The 17,409-nt window shown below is 44.3% G+C and overlaps 1 protein-coding gene and 1 long non-coding RNA gene across 5 annotated transcripts in view; both read right to left on the bottom strand.

The window, feature by feature from the left end:
* PLCB1 (phospholipase C beta 1) overlaps positions 1-17,409 on the bottom strand; it is a 343,204-nt gene that overhangs the window by 262,986 nt on the left and 62,809 nt on the right. The gene's annotated exons all lie outside the window — the stretch shown is intronic.
* The window catches only part of LOC146768007 (uncharacterized), a 58,940-nt gene continuing 51,750 nt past the window's right edge, over positions 10,220-17,409 (bottom strand). The window contains exon 2 of the long non-coding RNA XR_014954432.1: positions 10,220-17,409. This exon is cut by the window's right edge and continues 36,661 nt beyond it. This is a non-coding gene — a long non-coding RNA (uncharacterized LOC146768007).

Below are 17,409 nucleotides of genomic sequence, written 5' to 3'. Positions count from 1 at the left end.
ATACCGGTATGAAATTACATTCCTAACAGCACTCTGCAATGCATCTCTCTAAACAGAAAGTATATGGTAAGCTAAAAACACTCTACCAAAACCCCTCTTTGTTCACGTTTCTTTCTGTAATTCAACACCCTTTGTTTTCCTGATCTGTAGTGAGCAGCAGCTGCTTGGACCTGCACTGGAAAATCCCACTTCTACCACCCCACAACACAGATCCTGGTTAGGGCTAAAACTCACAACATAACTGGAGTCCTCTAGACCCATGCTTTAAACAAAAATCCCACCTTCCACACCAGGGTGACAGGGCTGGTGGACAGGACCTGGTGTAAGCACAGACCTGCTGCCCACAGAAGTTACAGTTCAGAAGTAAAACTCAGCTTCATTCAGTTCAGCTGAGCAGATTGTGGAATTTCTTTCAGATAACTTTTTGATGTGATATTTCAAGAGGGCAATAAACCTACTGTAAACTGATTAAATTTATCATGTGACAAAATCATCTAATGGCCAGAAGTCCTGAACATCCCCTCTGATTAGCAGAAGGCAGATATCAGTTTAGTATCCAGCTATATCTAAGCTTCTGTCTTCTGCTCCTGGGACAGCCAAGATATTTTCTATGGAAAGGTAGAAGGGAGAGGCAGGGGGGCGCCACAGGAGCGTCAGTATCAAGTACATGACATAAAATACACTCAGTGTCTGTGCTTGTTTTCAGGGCTCTTTGCAGGTAACCACATCTTGATGTCCCTCCTTTGCTTTCAGGCTCCTTTATGTGAGCATCTTCTAGTGAGTAATAAGAGGAAGCTGCAGGCTGGAATTTGCAAATGCACGGAGTGTGGGAGTTGCTCCATTCCCCCTGGAATAAATGGTATAAGCACTAGCAGTGCTAATGGAGGATTAGCTAATGGAGGATTCCCCTGAGACATGAGCTTGTCTGAATTACCAACTCTGTTAGGACTCTTGGAGGACATGGGAGCTTTAGCAGAGCTGCACTTAAAACAACTTTCTAAGCCAGCCAAATTAGTCTAAATGAACAATGGCAGGCCAAAAAAAAAAAAAGCTTTAGCAATATAATTTGTACCTTGTGCTAAATATAGTACAACAGCATGCATTCTGTCCTGAAGTGCAACTCTAACAAAAAGCAAAATATAACTCCTAAAACCTCTCAACACTTTCCTTTGCACACCCCTATGAAAGATGAGGGATCAGGCATTGCCCAATACCTGATTTGCAATCCTTGAGCAAAAACAGTGTAGACTGACACACCAATACAAATAACCTGACCAGAATCAAGAGGCAGCAGAGTTCAGTGTCTCATGCACTGTCTATGAAGGGATTATAGGAAGGAAAATTTGAGAAAAAAAACACTCCTCAGCAAGCACAATAATGGACTTGTGCAGTGATCCCTCAACAAACCCTGTGCCACTTCTGCTTCTCCTAAGCCGAACAAATGATGGAGGGAATTGTTCTCATCCTCTGCTCACATGTGTCTCCTCGATGCCATGTCTGAGAAGCTCCTGCAGCCATGGCAGAACCAGGTTGATGTTCCCACTAAACCAGGCTGCAAGACACCTACTCCAGGCTGGGAAAGGAGCGGCTGCACACCCACAGACTGCCAGTTCTGCTTTGAGCTTGGCTGAGATCACCCACCAGCCCTTGTCCCTGCCTCCACAGGCAACATAACCTGATGAGTTCAGTTCCACTCCATGGGAGAAATTAAAATTCCACACAATCCAGGGTGGCAAGCATTTGAGCAGACTCTTGTCATGCTGAGCCAACAAATCCCACCATTTCCTTTCATTTAAATTTTGCTGTTTGCAGAGAAGAAGTATAACCCCCCCCCCCCCCAAAAAAAAAAACAATCAAAAACAAACAAACAAACAAACCCCCCAAAAAAACAAAATTTAAAAAAAAAACCCACAAGACACCAAGAAATGCTAAAATACTTCTAGACTTATTGCAGAAAGGCTGAATAGTGAGAAAATGCTAAGGGTCCAAAAGACTAAATTCCTTATCCAGCTCCAGCAGCCCTGCCAGCTCTGCCTCCTGAGATGCTGCCCATACTGCCACTGGCAGAACTGCTCATATTTGATTTTCTCTCCTCCATCCTTTCCTCTTATTCCTCCAAAGACTCCTGTGTTTTGGCATCCCCTCCTCAGGCTCACCATCTTCTAACTCTGCCAAACCACCATTTGTCTACTCTGAGTTCTTTGTGCATTTACAAAGGTGATCTCGTGACCTCTTGTGAAAGTCACCTTGACAACACAAAGGGATAACCAGAAGACAAACACACACTTCCCAGTGCTGCCTGACTTGCTAGCATGGGATCTCTTCTTCCCTGAGCTATTCCTGCTCACACACATCCTCTGTCCCCACAGCCCTGGCTGGTGGATCCAGATGCTGCCTGCAGGGTTTAAGGGAAGGTGCTTAATTCACATATTTCACAGGACTGGAAGTCTGGCCATCCAGATGCAGGTGGAGACATAGCTGCAGCAGCCAAACAAATTTGCTGGCAGCCCTCATATCATTACTCTATACATCACAGTGAAGTTCTCTGCCAGCAATTTTGGCTGTACAGAGCCTGGGCTGGAGTCATCTGTGCAAGGTAGGATTTCCCCAAATTACCCTTTCTGCAAATAACATCTCCTTCCTCGTGCAATCCCAAACATGCTGTGATTTCAGGCTCAGGATGGTTGCTCTAGCTATAATGAAGTGCCTGAGGTTTATTCAAGAGTCATGGTTACACAACAAGGTTAGCAAAGCACAGCTTTGACTAACTGGAACATGGAGAAGAGACAAGATATATAAGACATTTTGGAAGACCAAACCTGCCTTCTCCCATAGGTTCTACTCTGGGGGAAGTTTGGAGCAAGAAGAAAATGCAACCGATTTCAGAACATTCACTTGGAAAATGGATAGGGCAAGGCACAAGCAGACTTTACTTAAAAATGAAGTTATTGAGACATTCACTTGTAATGCTGATGAACACTTTCTATAATAAAAAAATTAACTCTCTTTTCTCCTTTCTGCCTTTCTAAAGCAGCTCATTTACATCCAGCTGCTATCTTGCAGAAATAATATGTCTTGACTCACAAAAATTGTCTTTAGTAACTTACAGCAAGAAGCAGAATGTGTCTGTACTTGGGATCTAAGAAAAAAGGAAACTTCGTCTTCCCACAACCAAGCAAGCCAAAATTATTTGGGGATAATTTTAAATTGCACATGTGTTTAAAAATATATATGGAAACTTACTTTTTAGTTTGTTTAAACCAAGGGTGTATGTCAAGGACCATCAGCTTCAACTCCTTCTAGACTTTGAAGGCTTGTTTAGCCACAAGGGAGAAGAGGAAGTTATTTCTTTTTGTGGTAAAAAACAAAAATAAACAACCCCCCTCCACTCCTCCTCACACACACACACACCAGAAGACGCAAAGTCAAGCAAACACTAGCCCCAGAGGAAATAAACTTTAAAAAAAAAACAACACAAGCATAAAATTCCTTAAAGTGTATCACCTTTAAAGAGAACGTTTGGCCACTTCAAAATAACAAACGGGAATATGCAGCCCATGTATCTCCTCCCTTTGCAGAAATAAATTGAGAGTTGCTGTGATACTTAAGAGATCCATCAACAACAAAAAAATAGCTGAGAGAGGCTTTTGCATGTGTGTGTATCTGCAGACCTACAGTGTTGACAGATTCTGCCATCTTCAAAAGATATTAAATGTTGTTTGAATTGTAGTTTGCTATTTAAAGTTGGCAAGTCACACCTAAATTTTCCAGAATATAATTTCGATTACCTGGAGAAAATAATGCTGGTTTGAGCATTCACCACATCACCAAAACAAACACATTCAGGGCATGTGCGTACACACAACAGACACATCATGTACATGACACCTTGTATTTTATAGTTGCATCCAGTGATCCAAAATGACAACAAACAAACTTAAACAAGCTTATGTTATGAAATTCTTTAAATCATGCATTTAGGCTTTTTTCTTGATCCATTTTTTCCACTACTTTAAAATTTTCACCTACAAGAGCAAGAAAATTCCTCTCTCAAAACAAGCAAAACATCTGTTATGTCATGACAGGACTGCAGAAATCTGGACTTTTAACAAAATGCCAAGTATGATGAGGTTTAAGCTTCAGAGGATCTATGAACATCTGAAAAAAATCAGTGACACCAAAGGTAAAATAACAACAGGAATTATACCACTGACTTCAACAGCATCAGGTTCTTACACTGCCTGCCCAAACTTAATTTCTTTTGTGTCAGTCGATTATGCCTTGGCATTTTGCCCTCCTGTTGCGAGCCACAATTTGTAAATTAGTTTTCAAGGTTAAAAAAAGGTGCAAGGAAATGAGATTTCCTACTGCCAACCAGACATCACAATGAAGTATTGCAGTAGCTTTCCCAAAAGTGCACACATTGGTCACTCTCCTGATAAGAAAACCTTAAAAATAAATTCTGACAGGTGACTCATTTGCCTTTTACCACAACCCCTGCACAGCCAGGGAGATGTGCTGATCCCCCAAAGCCACGGCTCCAGCAGCTGCTCAACATCTGTATTTTCACAGGGTGCTCCAGAGCAGCTACCCCAAAGATCCACTTCACCACAGAAAAAAGCCTGAGCACAGAAAAAAGCAGGTGCAATAGGGACAAATTCAGGCAGTGATTCTCTTCTAAACACAAGGTTCTGTCTGTTCTACAAGATAATCATCATCATCATTGTCGTATGTCTCAGAAGAAATCCAGAGTCATATCTTGCTGTCTGTTTTGCAAACAGAGCTAATGAGAGTCATGTGGATAATGTTGTTCATTAGATTGAGGATATGAGCCTGATTCAACTCCACTGAAATCTATGGCAGGCTTTCCATTCATCCTAATGAACCTGAATCAAGCTTCTGTAATGTCAGAATGCAAAGCCCTCTGCTCCTCCTGCCTCACACAAGTGTCTGCTGCGTTCAGAGCAGTCCTAGGACAAATTTAGCACATCAAAAATCACTCAAATCAGGTCAGAAGAAAAGAATACACAACTGTGAATACACAACAAGTTTCATATTGAAATGCCTTATGTCAGTGGGAAATAGCTGCATATTTTCCTTACTCTTTTTTTCAGGGTTAACTTCAAACTAAATTAATCATGTAAAATTAGAAAAAAAAAAAAACCTCAGCAGGTACTGACAGAATTCATGTGAATTCATGGGATATGTGCAGAGAACTCCAGGGCAGTGCAGGCTTCCAGTGTCACTGAAAGCACTGATCATTTTACCAATGTAAATAAATTAAACACAGCATTTAAAAAGAAAAGCTGAAGAAAATGCCTAGTTTTCCAAGCAGAAGGACATTATTAGTTTCAGGTACTCATTTACAAGAAGGAAAAGCAACTTTTTCAACACAAGTTCTGCAAATTATGCATTTTAACAGGTACACAAACTGGGATTCTGGCTACAACAATGGATTTCTGGGTTCTCTTCTTACCATCACTTAAGGGCAGCAAGTGGCAGAATCCCCAGATAAATCTCCACCAGTTTGCTTTACAGCTTTTCTTGTTTTTACACTAAATAATGGCCAGGTGATGGGAGGAAGGGAGGGCTGCATCAGACCAAAGGCATGTCAGGAAAAGCTGAAAGGATGGACAGGACTGTTATTTGGTTCAGTGCTGTCTTTGGCTGTGTCCAACACAAACATGCTGCAGGACAGACCCTCCTCAGAAGGACACACATTAAGGGATGCTCATTTAATTGCTGCCAATTGGATATAGACTGGGAAAGAAAATATTTTTTGCTTAAATGTTGACTTTATAGCTACTTCTACAGCAGCTCTACCACTCCCAGCAAATAAATCTCACCACCGACTTGAAGCTATGTCCTCCTTCCCTAGATTTCCTCATTGTTAGCAAAGCCATCTATATTATTTTTATTCCTTCTTGTTTTCCTTGTAAACTGTGCGCATAATACCAGCCCCCCTCCAGCCCTATGGAAGCTCTACACTGCAAAAGGACAAAAACAGTACTGAGGGTTACTTGTGGAAGCTCATTCAAGGAAGCTGCTCTAGCTCCTTGTCCATCTCCCGTGTACTTGGGGGATGCAATTCATCTTGGTCTAGTGCTTTGTCAACTTTCCACAGCTCTAAATACCTCATTATATGCTTCACTACACCAGTCAAGCCTTTTTCCTTTCTACATTGCCTCTTATGGTCCTGTTACTTATCCTAAGAAACTTTTTTTTTTTCACTTTTTTTTCCCTTATGTGTGAAAAGCAGCACAGAGAAATGAACTTTCTCAGTGAACTTCCCGGCTTTTGCCCGGCTGCATGCCTGAAGGCACAGGATAATTAGGCACATGCCAGACAGATCACATCTGATGCTTTGCTCTCTCCAGCTGATTGCCTTTCATCAGCACCTCCAGTCATCCTCAGCTTACTTTCTTTTTCAGGTCCCTATGTGCCTGTCAGATCACAAAGAATTATTTTTGGAAGGAGTATGTGGAGACAGACAGGTTGGAAACAGATCTGAAAAAGCAGGAAACTGAATACAGAAAGAACAGCAGAGATGGTGACATCAGCCTCCCAATTCTGAGTTTCCATAGCTAAGAATAAGTTATACCTGCTACCACAAGCATGGAAAGGCTCTCTGGAAGGCAGAGCATTAGACATGCACCAAAGAAACAACTGACTTGTGTTTGCTGTTTACCCCATTAAAAGGAATTTTGCAGGAAGAAGAGGGTTTTGTTGAACACTGTGTTCAGATTTCTCTACTCCATTCTCTACTCCAGATTTCCATCCAAACATGGGGATTGAATCACAGGGAAGATGAATCTGCACCTCGTGGAAGTGGATTCTGGCCACCAGCTCCATCCAGCAGTGAGTCTTCCTGCTCCTTTCAATTCTGATCTCTCACCCAGAGACCTGTTTGCTCTTTCATTCTCCCCCTTCCACAGCTTTCTACACCCCCTGCAAACGAGGCATTGCCAGCAGGAAGCCCAAGCTCTGGCTGTGTTCTACCTCGAGCCTCCTCCACCCCCCGCAGTGGCACAGACACTCCTGAGGAATTCACTGTATCTCCAGCTGGGTTGCTCAGCTTCTGGTTTATAAAGCGCATGCAAAAAGTCATCTTGGCAAGAAAAGAGAGCTACAACTCCTCTGTCAGAGGTAATTAAACTCGTAAGTGCAAGTCAACAACTTCTCCCTGAAAAAAGAACAGGAAGGGATTGATGTGAGAAAACTGAAGCCAGCATTTGATGGAGCACACCTTTCAGGAGAGGAGAATACTCAGCTTGCTGGCCCTGTACCACAGAGTTTACCTTGTCAGCTGTTAACACAAGCAGCTTTTTTTTTCTGTTGACCAGGAAGCACCAACTGAGAACAAAGCAAACACAGGTTTCCACATTGTCAGTGTCCCAGAAAAAAGCCAAAATATGTCCAAGGAGCTACAGACAAAAGCCTGGTACATAAAAACACACGGCTCGGAACACTGAGCCTATAAAGAACACTGGTTTCAACAAACATCACTGAATATCTGCACTGTGAGAAGGTGTCCATGAACCTATAACCTGCTGAGACCAGTCTTCAAATACACAAATTCAACAAGATCCTGACCAGCTACTTTCAAACAGGTCAGGTCTAATTTAAAGATTATTTTCATAAGGTTTGTCCCCCATTAGCAGACCGAGGTCTTCTGAAAGTGTTGTTTTTGGTGCTGGTGTCACCCACAAAGAGCTACAGCTTTTAAATCCTACCTTCTCTTGCCTCATCTGACATGAACAGGAGCCTGGGGGAGCTGGATGACATAACTTGGTCTGAAGTTGTTTCATGTCCAGTCACTGCTGCTGAGCCATCCATGGAAGCTGCCATGGGGGCAAACCCGGGATGCTAGGGAAGTAATGCTGAAAATCCAGCCTTAAATTTAGGTACCAAAATCCTTAAGGATTTTCTGAAAGGCAGCTGACAGACTGGAAGGATCATCAGGCTCGAGGGAGAATTATTTTTTCTCCATTTTTCTCACATTCTGTGTTTGTTTCTACCAAGCACCTCCTATTCCCAGGATATGTTAGTCCTCCATGTCAATGGCACCTATTCTTTTTTTCTTCTGTTTACCCTTTCATCTGCTTTCTTTGGCATTATTTTAGTCACCCAAACCAAAATTTCCTTCCTTTAATAAAAAGTGCCCTTCCTCTCTTATCTACACAGTCTCAAGACAAACAGTTCTGAAAATCTGCAAGGTTTGGGGGCAGAGGATTTTTTTCTTGCTTTGTTGGGTTTATTTGGGTTTTGTCTCCAATCGCCTCTCTCCTGCTGTAGACACAGAATGTTGCTGTGGGGGACCAGTGTGATGAGATCTCTTGGATTCTTCACACAGGGAAAAAAAACCAAAACAAAACAAAACAAAGAGGAAAGGCCAAAAAAATATATAGGTTTTTATATTTGGATGAACTGAACAGCATTGATCCTCTAAGATGGGAACCAAATGACAGCCCAAAGCAGTCCTTAAAATAAGTTACAAACAAGAAAATATTAATACAGAAAGGCAGGGGACCAGCAGGATGGGAGGGAATAAAGCAAGTCAGCAATGCCCCAAAGGATGGCTGCTGCCAAGGAAACAATTCAGACTCAGAAAAAATTACAGCATTTTGATCCCATCCACTACTTCAAAAGAATTCAACCCATCAAGAGGACTAAAATTTCAGAAAGGGCTCAGTTAGAGCTTCCATTTGAGCAAGAAAGGAAGTAGCCAAATTTCACAAAGAATTGGACATGTGGCAGTGAGCTACTCTTAAGAAGAATCTGATGTTAATTTATATTTCTGCCATTACTCTGCATCTCTCCTGAGTTTGCTGACTCAACCTCATCTTACAGTTATGCCCAATATCTACTTGACCATTCCACATTAACATTCCCAGTTAGCTTCTTCACAGCTATTCTGCTCCCAGTCTCACATTCCCAGCCACTGTTCTCCCAGTTGCTGGCATTGCTCTCTCCTTCTCCACGTGTGCCCTGACTCTGGAAGGGAGCCAAGGTGAGCTGCACACCCATCCCTCCCTATTTCCATTTTAAAAGGGCACAGCCTCTGGTGCTCAAGTAGCAAAATCCTTGTTATCTCAGGGACCTTTTTTTCTGTTTCAAGAGGTTGTTTTGTGGCTTGTGCAAGCAAAAGCAGAGTCAGGGAGGTTTGTGTTGCCTTCCCCACATCCTCACCTCTCCCATCACACAGCCCCTCAGTGGGGCTCAGTAGTCAATGGATGTGACAGGTCTAACAGCCTAGTCCTGATGTACAACAGCACTGGAGGAGGGAACAGGGAAAAGAAGATTTTTATGCTGCTTTGCACTGGAGCAGACTGGGAATGACTTTCTCTGGTCAAGGCCTGGGGCACAGCAGAAAAAGAGGAGGAACCACTGCCCTGGGAATGAAGTGAGAACTGACAAACACAGGATTTGCCTTTACTTAGTGACAAGTTTCCTTCCTGCTCCTGGGGGACCTGAGGCAAGGTGAGCTCTGGCACAAACAGAGAAAAGCAAGGGATGGCACAAAGCAAGAGGAAAGCAAAGGATGGCCACCTTAGCAGGGTCTACTGTGGAGGGGAAAGAGTGCTTCTGGAAAGTCTGGCAAGGAGGCTGCAACCCCAAAGATTAATTTTGATGGCCTTCCCTTCTGTCCCTCTGCAGCTGGGCTGGATGCAGTGCCAGACAAGCTCTCCTGGAGCACTCACACCTTAACTCCCACTGACCTCCAGCTGAAGAGGAAGGCTGGGTTTATACTTCCACCCCTAGACTAAAATTCAGATTAACATTAATTTTCTGTCCCTGCTAAATCCCTGGTAGGACCACCAGACCACTAACTTTCACTATGTTTCAGACTCGCTTTAACAGGATGAAAATTATAATAATAGTAGTTTCTTGCATTCCAGACTTTGCTTTGTCATTTATGAGCTTGCCTGTTTGTTTTTCCAGAAAAAGGACTAAATTCTATTCTTGTTTGGGACTTCATCTACAAATGAAAAACAAATTCACAATATGAAAAAAAAAAAAATCAAAAGAAGCTGCATATCTCAGTAATGCAGTGGAACACTTTAAACAACAAAGATTTCAGTTTTGCGCCAGATTGGAAAAGCACCCAGTTTGGAAACATACCTTGATTCTGTAAATACATGTGAGTAACAACTCTACCATTTCTATGGAAGTTTTTAGTTCTGCTAAATATGGCTCTAATTAAAGATTTATCACAACCTGTCCCTTTGCATCTGGTGGCTGTGTACTGCAAAGCTGGAGGAGCATTGCAAAAATCAATTAGCTGCTGTAATGCCAGCCGTGCTTCCTGTGAGCTCCAAAATATCTTTGGACATGGAGCTTGCTGTGTAACAAAATACAGGGTTATCTGTATTTCCAACTCCTAATGATCCATTAAATGAGTGTGTGGCATGAGGAGAGAAGGGTGTTGTTTTAGCTGTTTATTTTTATAAACATCAATAGGAGCTAGAGTGTAATTAAAAAAATTTGCCAAACCTTACATCAGGTTTCAAATTACACTTTTGTGAATTTAAGGAAGGTTATTCCAGTACAGTGGAGTGATTCAATGCATAAAACTTGTTCTGGGGTAAAAGACGAACATTTTCGGATTTTCTACACTACTGAAGGCCAAGCAGAAAATGAAACCAGACTCAAAGGTAAAATAAACTTTCACCAAAGGACCAGACAGAGCTCCAGTTGCTGATTAATAAATAGGAAGTGCATCAAGAGAACAAGAGAACAGAGATGGTACCTCCTTGCACCACAGCTCTTTTGCCCTGGGATCTAACCTCATGTCAAAAAAAAAATAATAAAGCAGTTGCCTTTCAACCCGCAGCAATGGTTCCAAAGACTCTTCCTGCACTGCAAGCGAACAAACACAAAATTACTCTCACAAGCACACGGTTGCTAGGAAAACAGCTGTGAAAACCTAGAAGTCTGCAAACAAAATTTTAGAGCAATCAGGGCCATGAAAACGCTTAGAAAAGAGACCTGTTTCTTAGAAAACCAAGAGAAAGAAAAGGCAGCTGTGGAGCAGCTGTTTTGAATGCACAAGGCATTTGTATGGATTTCACATGGCACCAATGCAACGGACTCACAGCCTCCAGGCTCTCAGCAAACGCACACACTTCACTTTGATGCTATAAGATTTTTTTGTCAGGTATTGAATAGCAGCTTTCTGTTAGAAAATGCCCACCTCTGGATCTTTACAGAGTGAACTTCTCTCCCAAATTTAATTCAGCACTGCATGCTCATCAAATATGTCACAACTGGATTTTGTTATAAATCAATAGGGACTGTAGGGCACATAATCAGATCAAAAATGCAGAAGAACATGGCCTGCAAAGCAGAATCCTGACACAGCAAGCCTTCCCATTACAGGGTAAGTTGTGCCATGGGAGAAGGTGCTTTTCTGGCTGGGGAAAGGACAAAGGTGGACAACTGCCATTTGTATTCAGCAGCAGAGCAAAGGACTCAGCACAAGCATTCTGGCAGTCCATACACGATTGGCTTTCCACATGATTCTAAGACTGTTAAATCAATAGCAACAGAAGGATTCAGCTGGCCCATCAGTATCTCTACCACTCTATTTTACAGCTATGCTATATCAATTATCACTAAAAAACATTCTCTCTCCCCACCATCAGCCCCAAAAAATCCATCCCAGTTATATAGAAATTACTACAGTAGTTAAGGATCTTTGGGAAGCCCTACTCTCTACTAATGAGACTTAGTGCTGACTCCCTAAGCTTTGGCCAGCTTTCATTCACAGGACTCTTAATCCTACTATAAAAGATGAAAAATTCCAAGTGAGATTTGAGACTCATCAGAGAAAGCCCTGCACTTAATGAAAAGGACAAAAATAGCACTTATTATTTTTGAGATTTGTACCACTTGCTTTCTACTTTATTTTGGGTTTCCCTGTGTTTAAACATGGCCTCCCACACTTATTTGACACCTGTTTAAGTACTGTTTAATCACTTGATACTCACTGAATTTATTCTTGTTAAGAGGGATTTATGGCACTGACCTGATTAGGCAACAACCATTGGCATTGATAATCATTAGGCTACAATGGCTCCCTGGGAGATGTCCCACTAAAAGTGGCTGTCTCAATTAAGCCCTGCAATTAAGTGGACCATATCTATAGGGTGATCTCACAAGGAGAACAAGGCGTTTCAAATGCCTTTTTCTCCTTGTGTTAATACATTTTAAATTCAGAATTAGTGCTTTCAATTGGAGAAGATAACACTACTTACAGGTTTCTCTAAAAAGTCCTCTTTGGGGGGGTGACTACAAACCCTTGTGTCAATGCTGAAGACTTCCTTACCAATTCCCATAAATCCTGTGGAAGCACAGCTCTGTGTGTCTGTGCCACCCAAGAGGCACAGATGGCACTGGAGGATTTGCCAACTAAACTGTCCCAGGAAAGACCCCCTTTACCCAGGGGATGTGCAGTGACAGGCTGCTGATTTCTGCTTCAGTGATTTGGGGAACTCAAACAAAACAGGGAAATGAGGCTGGGAAATTCAGGAAGACAAGCAAGAATCCTCTGGTCATAATCCCATTTTTGCCCTCAGCAGTGCTCTTTTCTCCAGAGTTTCTTGGAGCAGGCAGGCAGCCGCTCAGGGTAGGCCTGAGTAACCAAGCTATTCCCATCCAGTATGCAGAGGCTGGTCCCAAGCCCATCGACTCCCACAGCCTTTGTGTAACCTTGGTGAGCTGGCTGGGCAGCACCATGGGCACATGCCCAAAATCCATTCCTATTTCGGCTCTTACCATTTCCATTTCTATTTCTGGGCTCTTACCCAGCCCCCCCTCGAGACACAGAGCCATCTGTTAGTAGCCCTTCAGTCTCCCTGGCATTTGGGAAAGGTGAGCATTTATCCCATCGTTCATGGCATCAGCCTACTGTATGGACACCCTCAGGGGCACAGGGATTAAGACACAGGGATTAAGGGTTTCAGCACATCTGAGCCCTTCAGTCTGGGTGCCAAACACCCCAGAACCTTTGCAGTGAGGAGAATTTTGATTCTTGCACAAAAGGCTGCCAATGCATTCCTCATTTCAGGGAAAAGGGAGAGGATGCATGGCAGGAATGCATAAGACTCATTTGCTGCAGGGTCAGTACCTTTAGAATCAGTGGTAGCTGTGCTTGGAGCATATAAAATGCTGCCTAATTTCAAGAGGCCTCTTGTTGGGGGGGGGGGGGGATGATTTTTCTTTTTGTTTCTTTCATGGAATTTTGTCCCACCTGTTGCTAAGGGACAATAATGACCGGTATTTCGGACAAAAGAAATGGCCAAGGTGCGGGAAGGGTCCAGCTGGCTGTTCTCTTTGGACAGGTAAACATACCATGATATCTTGGCCAGGTGGTGAGGGCCTGGGCTCAGCTCCTCTCACCCTTGGCATCAGAGGAGGCACAACTGGTCTGCGGTCACTGCCCAGAGGATTCACTGCCACTATGGAGCTTTTGTCCTCCCATGGCCTCTCCTGCTGTGGGTGAGCCTTCACTCTTTAGAACAGCTGATGCAGCGGGACCTTATTAACACCCCACCTCTCTGGAAGGGACCCTCACCATCGGCTCGGGTGCCTCAGGGGAAAACCCAGCCGCATCTCCCGGACGGAGAAGCCGAGCTGCCGCTGCCATGAGCTTTTTCGCTACACTCTCACCCAGCACCCCGTGTCCACCTGGCAGCTCCCGCTGGCGCTGCAGAGCTCTGCTCCATTTCCCGTGCTCCGGCTCCGCTGGCCCCGGCCCTCCCAGCTCCGCTCCGAGGTTCCCCCTCAGCCCCGTCCCGCCCCGCCCGGCGCCATCGCCGCGCGAGGGAGACGCGGCCGAGCTCGCGCCACAGCGCCCCCTGCTGGAGGGGGAGCCATCGCCCCCGGCGGCCGCGCCCGGAACTGCAGCGGAGGGAAAGCGGCCGCGGCCGGGAGCGGCGGGGCCGGGGCTGCCCCGCTGCGGCCTCGGCTGGATGGATGGACTGTCGGCTGGATGGATGGACTGTCGGCTGGACTGTCGGCTGGACTGTCGGCTGGACTGTTGGGTGGACTGTCGGCTGGATTGTTGGGTGGATGGATGGACTGTTGGCTGGACTGTCGGATGGACTGTCGGCTGGACTGTGACACGCACTAAAGAACTGCTGCTCCTTTTCCATAGCTTTGCCTGACAGCCCCGTGATTTTAGAGTTATAATTAAAAAAGGGAAGGTAGTCACATTTTCAATTCCAAGACGTTCCCACCTTCCTTTGCAGTTTTCAAACCAAGACACCTGTAAACTAATCCTACCTACAAGTGTCAAAGTCAAGGGGCACATTCTGCCTCCTTACTTTCTTCAAATGCAGCTGAGGTGGAAACACCTCCTGCACGACAGTGGGGCAGTAAACAGATCAAATCATCTTCATGGTGAGTCTCTGACACCAGAATGAGGTTTGCCAGGGTAAAAGTGTCACAAGACAATTAACATGACTCATAAGTAGTCAGACAGTTGCCCTCCTTGACATGAAAGATCTGGGGTCTGCTTACCTGTGGCACAAAGTGTCCATGGCAAACACTTCTCTGGGAAGTTTTAATCCCTTCCTATCTGCTGCATGTGCCCACCAGCACAGCAGCTCTTCTCATCAAAGCACCAGACTCTGAATCATTGGCAAGAAAAAACTCACTTTTAAAATTGCAATTTACTCTTCTAAGTCATCAAAATTCTTGAAGATATTACCCTAAACTTACAGCTTAATGTTCTAACTGCAGGAAATAGCAAAACAAAGCTCAGAATAAGACAAAACTGCTTTCCACTTTTTTTTAAGAGATACTGCAACAAGTCTTCAGCCCCCGGCATCAGGGTTCTGGGTAGCTGCAGTCACTGATTCATACCTCATTTCTGACAAACTTCATTGAGCCACTTGAGCTGATACCTCTTTCCCAGTTGAGAATAAGACAGTAAAATGCACCAGGCACACGCTCCAGCACTGCTTCCACATGCAAAGCAGTGCCATGGAAACAGAGCAATGCCAGTGCGGGAAGGGCAATCGGCAGGCACCAGATGAGCAGTGAATCGAGGGCTGAGGCAAACAGCTGTCAGCAGGATTACTAACACAGATTGCATTTCACAGGGCAGCTCACAATACTGAAGGAAGGTATTTAAAAGTCTGGACAGGAATTTGTTACTTCATCATTAGCTACCACACTATCATTTGTCTGCACAGATAGCACAAAGGACAGCAGCATGACCTGCAGGCTGGAGAAATAAAGGATTCAGCTTTAGCTTTATCTCCTCAACAGCCATTTCTGCTTCATTTCAGCAACCTGTAATTTTACACCTTTCTACGCAATACAAGCTAAACAATACTTTTTGTTTCCCAGCTAAAGAAAACAAGGCAGCCTGTTGATTGTCCTACTGCCCTTTCTAAATTGAATAACAGCAGACGAACCACTTGTTCCCAAGCTTGGAAACTGAATATCCTCTGAAGCAGATCTACAAGCAACTCTGCAGCACGACAGCCCCCCTCTCCAGCTCCACGCAGATGCAAACATCTGCTTCTGTCTACTGCAGGTTCCCGTGACATCTGCCCAAAGACTTCAGGGAATGCTGCTCCTCTCCATCTGACCTCACTTCTGATCAACCCAAGCATAGAACGCTATTGGAAGGGGAGAGAGGCAAACACAACAGAGAGGAAGTGAAGATAAGAGGCAGCATATGCCGAAGAGACAGGCAAGGGCTCTGCCAGATGTTCTGCAGTGAAACATCTACGGATATGTCAGACGTGGCTCTTGACGCACGTCTGCTCCATCGGAGGTTACCAGGGCACTGCGCAGAGGAGAGCTCTGGGGCATCCCACTCGAGGCACACCCCAGGGCCTGAAGCCAGGGCTGAGGGTGAATTTTAGCTCCCAGGCCAGACTGACCTGCAGCAGCCTTTCCACCTGCTCTGCCCTCCGTGGGGCCCTGAGGTTTGCTGCAGGACATCAGCCAGAGCCCGGCTGTGCCACTTCAGCACAGAGACATCACAAATCTGCTCTGAGCTCAGCGGGCTCGCATAGCAGCTGCAGCAATCCAGCCTGTCTAGCCTTATTTAGCTGATAATGTCTCTCAGTCCTCTAACCATTCAAATGCTAATCAATACACGTGCCAAAAATACCAGAAATCAGCCATAACATCAGCCATATACACCTCTCATAGCTTTTTCACTATGATTTTACCAGTGCTTTTGTGAGCTGGTGAGAATTCCTAAATAACTTGGTCTTTCACGTTTTTGGAAAAAATATATAACCATGGAATGGTTTAGGTTGGAAGGGTCCTTAAAAATGATCTAATTCCAATGCCCTGCCTTGGAGGGCACCTTCCCCTGTCCCAGGTTGCTCCAAGCCCCATCCAGCATGGACACTTCCAGGGATGAGGCAGCCACAGCTTCTCTGGGCAGCCTCGGCCAGGGCCTCACCACCCTCATGGTCAAGAACTTTCCTAAAACATCTAACCTGAGCCAACTCAGTGCAGACATTTACTGTCTTCGAGTTCCAAAGGTCACTTGTAATACTCTGGATGGCCAAAACAGGAGCCAAAGGAAACTCAGACATCACCTCTGTACTCATACTGGGATCTCCAGATGGAAGCAAACACTGGGCTGCAGCACACCTGACACACAAATACCCAGAAATCCTGCAGGTACAACACCTGCCTCAGAGGTTACCTGAGCAAGTGTTGAAAATTATCTATAAAAGAGAGTCAGGGAGGGGAAAACCCCATCTGCACTGGTTAGAAGAACTATGATTTGAGAGAAAATGAAGGCATTTTCATTATATGGTCCTTAACTAATATTTACTCATGCCAAAACGTCATTCTCTGTGAATGAGGTGCATCCCCCCCTTTTCTCTTTTCTCACAAATCATAGCAGCCCAATAAGAAAAAAAAAAATTAAGTAGTCTTTTACTGTAACCCAAAACAAAAGAGTGATGCTGCCATTTGAGCTACATTATTCACACCTTCTCCTAACATTCTCTAATAACATGTTTATCTAAAAACTCCTTCAGGAAGCTTTTAACCATTCCTGTTTGTACAGTACAGAGTGAAATGACCAGTGGCTAAATTTCAATCATTACCCAACAAATCTGGCTTTTTGAATTGGTGATTTCCTCTTTTGCTCTTACTGTAGGACTGATTCAGATCTCTCCTGATGCAAATGGAAAGTGATTTCAGCCTTTATTAGCCCAAGGTTCCCAGATTCTGTAATTCACAGCTCACAGACACAAGCGCTGTTTATTTGGCCAAGAGACGCCCAGCTGGAAGGCTCCTGAGAAAATCTGGCTGCCTGGTCTGGAGAAGCCCAGGACTCTCCTTACTCCCTATGCTTCTGATGGACATGGGCTGTAAATGGGATGATCTTGGACATCCACAAGAAGAGTATGAAAATTAAGTATG

This window comes from Lonchura striata, chromosome 3 (assembly GCF_050655825.1).
Source record: "Lonchura striata isolate lonStrDom1 chromosome 3, ASM5065582v1, whole genome shotgun sequence".
NCBI classification, from domain to species: domain Eukaryota; kingdom Metazoa; phylum Chordata; class Aves; order Passeriformes; family Estrildidae; genus Lonchura; species Lonchura striata.
The sequence above is the reverse complement of the archived record's forward strand: the minus strand, read 5'-3'. Positions and strand labels throughout refer to the sequence as shown.